General features: G+C 37.1%; 1 long non-coding RNA gene across 1 annotated transcript; it reads left to right on the top strand.

The window, feature by feature from the left end:
* The first annotated feature begins 715 nt into the window (after nucleotides 1-715).
* LOC104613305 (uncharacterized) lies at nucleotides 716-2797 on the top strand. The gene is made up of 2 exons (XR_737938.3): nucleotides 716-1908; nucleotides 2240-2797. It is a non-coding gene; the product is annotated as an uncharacterized LOC104613305 (long non-coding RNA).
* Nucleotides 2798-6178: the final 3381 nt, after the last annotated feature.

Below are 6178 nucleotides of genomic sequence, written 5' to 3'. Positions count from 1 at the left end.
ATGGGGATCGACCTGTTGATCGTTCGGACTAGTTCTTGGGCATCTTGATCGCTTTCTTGATTGCATGGTGAGGAATGAAAGATTTTCGAGAAAGGCTTTTTGTGCGTTTTCCACAGACGGCGCCAATTTGATGCTGCTCAATCCGAGGTTGTGCATGAACTGAAGAGAGCAACCAGATAGTCCTTGCTAACAGGGCGAGGCCAAGCTACAAGGACGAGGCCGCACTTCAAGACTTGTGATCAAGAAAAGATGAGTCAAAGGCCCGAGGAGTTATCCCCGGGTAGGTACTCCGATGCTCAAGTCAGTAGGATGTGATGGATGGCTGGGCTAAGCTATAGGGATGTTGGTTTGAGCTTATTAGTAGTATGGGTGTTAGAAGTTGGGGATCCCTTACCTCGAGCATAAAGTACCTTTTTATAGCCAAAGATCCGTGTCCTAGTCGAATTGGGCTTCCGGGGTTGTCGGGATGAGGTTAGCTGCCAAGGAATTCGGGATAGAGTCTCATTCTCTAACGGAATCGTCTTCCTTATTCCTCTTTATCCGTAGTTGTGCTCATCCACGTGACGTATAGTTGATGTGGCTTTAAAGAAAAGATTGAGGGCCACCATAATAACGTAGCTCGACCGAGCTAAGCCGATGTGGCCGGACAATAACTAAGCGACCACGTGTCTTGCGGGGCCAGTTAAGCTATGACCCGAACAAGAACCTTTCTCCTTTCAACAAAGATTGTCCATCGGAGTGAAAAAAGAAGAATTCTCGCTTGTTTCTTATTTAATCCCTCTTCGATTTTTTCTTTCTTTTTCTTAATGATATAGAGTTATGGAAGAGGGAATTCACCGTGCCAACCAGTTCCCCTTCTCTTACTTTGGATGTATCATGAAATGGTTGGAATCCAAGGAAAAATCTCTTTGAGTCCAAACGCACCGAATCGGAACTGATCCTTTTTAAATAATATTATTTGAAATTGCCATGTACAGACATGTATATTTAATAGTGGCTTAAAATATATTAAAGGTGTCACTTTCAATACATAAATACATTCTTATATGCGCTGAACCGACTATTACACTCTTCCCAAAGGGATAAAACATGAACTTAGCTATGGATAAGGGGATTTGCAAATCATCAGGTCAGAAGAGAATTAACCCATGCGAGGTTTGCCATGACGCGGTGTAACACCCATTAAGGCTATGATTGGTTTGAAGGAAAAGGTAGGAAAAGACAAGAAAATCAATAGAAGGATTTATAAAGATTTTCTTACGTTTTTCTTCCTTTCCCCTTCATCATCTCCCGTACTTGTTATCGGGAGATGTTCGGATGTGCTGTCGGGCGCAGATGTGAACTCTTAAAAATGATAGTATCAGATGTCGCCTTCTATCAGTTGTAGTTGTAGTTGTAGATGATAGCCAAGCAGTGACATTATCCAGAAAATTTCCATAAGTTGCCTGATCAATAGAAAACTGACTGATCTTTATAAATCCTTTTAGTTTTTGAAGCATTTAGAAAAGGTTCAATTTTGATTTCTGATGTTTATAAACCCCTCTTCTCCTCACTTGTATTAGAAACATGGATTTATGCGAGTTGTTAGCCAATCTCGAGTACCAATCATTCTGCCTACCAATCTGCCTACCAATCTTTTAGGATGCCTTAATTTCTGACGGAAGAACTTCTCAAGATCGTTGGTTTATTTACGGAGAAGCCTGGTTCTTTGGGCAACTTGAGCGAATAAAATCTGCCTATGAAGGTGTCTGAATCGACAGGCTCATTTTATTGAAGACCCGGAGATGATCTCTGGAACCCTAAAAGCAGAAGTTGCTTTGTTATTTGGAAGCTGTTCTGATTCTGATTAATCTGGGTTAGTTAAAACAGTTGAGTTCAATATCTCAATTAGCACAGTTCTGTTATTTGGTAAGTTGGTTTTTCTTGCCATTTTGTGTTTCTACAAGCTTTTAATTCATTAGAACGAACTGAGATTTTTTAATGGGAAATAGAGAGGGCTACACAAGCCGAGGGGCAACCCTCCCCAGACAACCATAGAAACGATGTACAGAAATGCTTTTAGTTCCTTCTCATTTCTCCAGGCATTTAATTGGAGAATTTGATGTAATTCTAGTGGTATAACGATTCCTAAGAGAATTAAGAAGTCGATTTTTCCTTTTGAGTTATTTACAGATGCTGTTAATAAGGTAACGAAGATAACTTCTGTTTATAATGCATCAATGGCTGCTTGTATATACAGTGAGTTGGCTGAGAAATGTCTTTCGTTGTTATGAGACTTAGAGAGAGAACCAAGCCGTGGCCATGGTGTTGTGATACACAATATTCTCATTTCACTTTTTGGCGGGTGGATGTTGATGCTTGGTAGTTCTCATGGGGACGGCTTTCTATGACAGACATGAATTGAATTAATTTGAGTACATACGACAATCTAATTGCTGGGTATGTTACAGCTTTGTTGTGGGACAGCATGGAGAAGACTTTCAGCATCATGGAAGCTGGCCTCATCAAGCCTTATGTCAACACCTGCTTCAGACAATTTGGAGAATTGGAAGACAGTACTATTTATTAGAGCCATGATATGTTCTTACTGCAACTGTTCAGATTGAGGTTGAGGTTAGGTCTGTTGGTGAGGGATTTAAACCTAGATCACCCATGTTAAAGACAGTAGTTATTACCACTACAGCATATCATAACAGGTTGATAAAATCAAGATGGTTTTAACTTTTAAGCCACGTTTGTAAAAAGTGAATTTATATATTCAAGCACCAATATAATTTCTGTTGCTTTTCTAGAGTATACATGCATGTTTTGATTCTTCAACTATTTCTCAATGTTTCCCAAATGTACCCCAGTAGTTGACACTTCAGATAAACTACTAAATTATAGTTTCTTATGTTTTATACCTTATTTAAGTCATTTGGGGGCGTACAATCTGGTCTGCATTAAAATCTCTCATTAATATAAGAGATTCAAATATCCAGTATCCTTGGTTTTAGGAGCAGTTTGAAAAAGCTTATTGCTTTGTCTTTTAGTGGATAAGTTTTTAAGGAGGTTGTGGGCTCCTTAATGGCTGAAGCTGAAGTTGGGTAGACTACTTATAATTTTGAATATTTTATTATCTAATAAGTCTTTCAGTTCAGCAACTTCAACTGTTATCAAATCAAGTAGACAAGCTAAATTTTGATGGCTCTTCCTTGAAGAATATGGGAACTCTTGGGAGTAGGAGTATTAAGAGACTTGAGGGGGGATATCCTATTGGTATATCCAGGGCCAATTGGCTTAGGAAACTCAGAGCTTAGATGAGACCATTATTTCATGGGCTTCAACAAGTGGCCATGACAAGTGCAACTTATCTAGAGGTGGAGGGAGATTTTCAGGTGGTTGTAGGCTGGTTGAGAGACAAGTTCAAGGGTTCATGGTTCCTTTCACTACATCATAGAGGCTCAATCTCTAGAATTCAGAGAGAACATGTTCAAATGGATTCAAAGATCATCACCTTTCTTGGCTGATAGTCTGGTACCAAGTGTATGAATATCTTAAAATTATTGGGGGGACCCTCCCAGAATACTGGAACAGTTGTTTTGTTTCTCTGTGTATGGATCATTATGCTGATCATACATAATTCTCATAACCCACAGGCTTGTATGTGCTATTTTCATAATTGACGAATGCATTTAACTGATACCAATAAATAGAGTTTATCTATCAGTAACAGATTAGTCCAATCTCTTATCCGCAATTCTGCACCAAATTGTTTGTTTCAGAGGAATTTATTGTATTTATTCATATAGTTAGGACTTAAGATTGATTTGATACACTGAATTTGGGTTTACAAAGCTGAAAGCCATCTAAGTATGATAAATTGACAACTGGTGCGTATATGTGCAAGCTGCTACCTAAGGCAAGTATGCTTGGAGACACTTGCTGCAACATAACCTTGTGAATGGAGATCCTTGAAGCAACAAACAAACAACTTTAAAATAAAATGTGTTTGGAGGACCTTAATTTTTGATCTTTTGATCTTTTGATCTATTGAAGAAACTGAATGCTGTCCAGTGTGCTTGCATGTAATTTTTTGGTGGTTATCTTTATTTGGGAATATGAACGCATTGGATTGAGCCTCTCTCTACAGGCATATTCTGCTACCCCCACCCAACCCACCCCACAATGAAAGCAATAGAAGGAAAGAACTAAAAGGAAAACCAGGAAAAAAAGATAGAATAAACCCCAAAAAGGTGGAAAAGATGAACATAAGTTTAGGAAAACCTGGAGATCAAAGATCTGCTACAAATTGGAAGGCAAATATTTGTAAGATCTGTTAGCAGTGTTGTATTGTTTTATCAATAAGCAAATATCTGTAATATCAAAATCTAACTTGAAAATGTTTTACTTGTGATAATGATGAATATGTTATTTATTTTCTAATGTGTCTCAATTATGGAACTAATTATTAATACCGATACTCAGGCAACTATGACTAATGTCCTAGGCATGTTCAACTATGTAGCAACACAAGCAACATTTTACATATTGGAGCTGATTTCTAATAGGGCCACTGCTTGGTGTAAGGGTTTAGTCTCTGGCCTACATGAGAATGCAAGTTCAAGTCTGAAACCGGCCACTAGGGGTGCACCTCACGGATGAACTCTGGTTGAGGATTTGTTAAAATTTGAATGGGTCTGGCCTGACGACCTGGACCTGATGCAGTGGAAGTTCTTCAAATTGGGTATCAGACTTGCAACCAAGCAGCCGCTTTGTGCATAAAAATGCCGAAGTTTAGGTCCCTACCTGTCCCCCTAGATCACCCCAGACAGCCGGGACCAGCATTGAATAATGGCGCTTTAGGGTTGGAAGCATAAAAGGTCCATTTTGGGTCTTCATATTCAGGTAGATGATACCTTTGTCAGTCTGCAAATTGAATAGAGATGTCTTGGAGCGAATTCTCTGTATCATTGAACCCAGATACATGCTACCAGATTCTTTTTTCTTATTGAAAGGAGATTCTACTGATGCCACGGAGGGCTTTTGTAGCCAAGTCGCTTCTATACGATGGGCCAAATTTCGGCTAAGTTTGGGAGTACTTGCTTATTTCAACTTGTTTTGAGTTGGGACAAATCAATAAGCACTTATTTATGTTTGGGAAATAAGTTCAAAATAAGTGCTGAAATTAGGTATTTATTTAAGAAACTTAAGTTTTGAGCTTATTTTCAAAGTGTTTATTTCCTTTCTGGCCTATCTTGGCCCGTCACGTCATTTTAAAAATACTTATAATACCCTTGTTAAAATAAGTGTTTTTTCATCAAACACTTATAAGCACTTATTAGAATAAGCATTTATTCAAGAATTATTTATTTTTCAAATAAACACTCCCAAACTTAGCCTTAGTGTGATATTATGAGGGCTGAGAGCGGGAGAAGCATGAATTTTATTCCTTAATTTTGCTGAGATCATGCTCTCAAACCAGATGTAGACAAATTGGGGAATTCGTTAAGGCTTAGTTTGGAAGGAGTACAAATACAAATATGTATAGTATAAATACATACAAAATAATATAAAATATAAGGTTTTGTGTTCTACATATTTGTATTTGTACTCCTAAATGGAACCTAAGGCACAGTTTGGAAGGGGTATAAATACAAATATGTAGAATGTAAAACATTGAATTTTGTATCATTTTGTATATATTTGTAATATACATATTTGTGTTTGTACTCTTTTCCAAGCTCAGTTCGGAAAGAGTATAAATACAAATATATACAGTGCAAATACAAGTTTAGTAATACAAAATAAAGGTTATGGGACCAGGTGGCTTTACTTCAATCTTCTTTGTGTAATCATGCAAACCTTTTACATTCCAGTTAATTTTGCAGATAATGAATTAAACACTGGTTTAGTGGTTTTTCAAGAAGCCACAGGTTTAGTGGTTAAGATGGTATTACTTAGGCTCAGTTTGGAAGGAGTATAAATACAAATATGTAGAGTGCAGAGTTCTGTATTTTGCAAGGTTTCAAAGTATGTATTGTATTGTATGATTGGGTTTCTAATGCACCTATTTAGAATATGTGCATTTGTACTCTTTTTTATTGATTTAAGAATATAAAAATTCTTTTTTATTGATTTAAAAATATAAAAATATGTATAAAAATGAAATTTTGAAAAAAAAATAAAAATAATAAAA

Source organism: Nelumbo nucifera, chromosome 4 (genome assembly GCF_055504915.1).
Source record: "Nelumbo nucifera cultivar China Antique chromosome 4, China Antique-T2T, whole genome shotgun sequence".
NCBI classification, from domain to species: Eukaryota; Viridiplantae; Streptophyta; class Magnoliopsida; order Proteales; family Nelumbonaceae; genus Nelumbo; species Nelumbo nucifera.
This window is presented reverse-complemented; position numbering and strand designations above follow the sequence as displayed.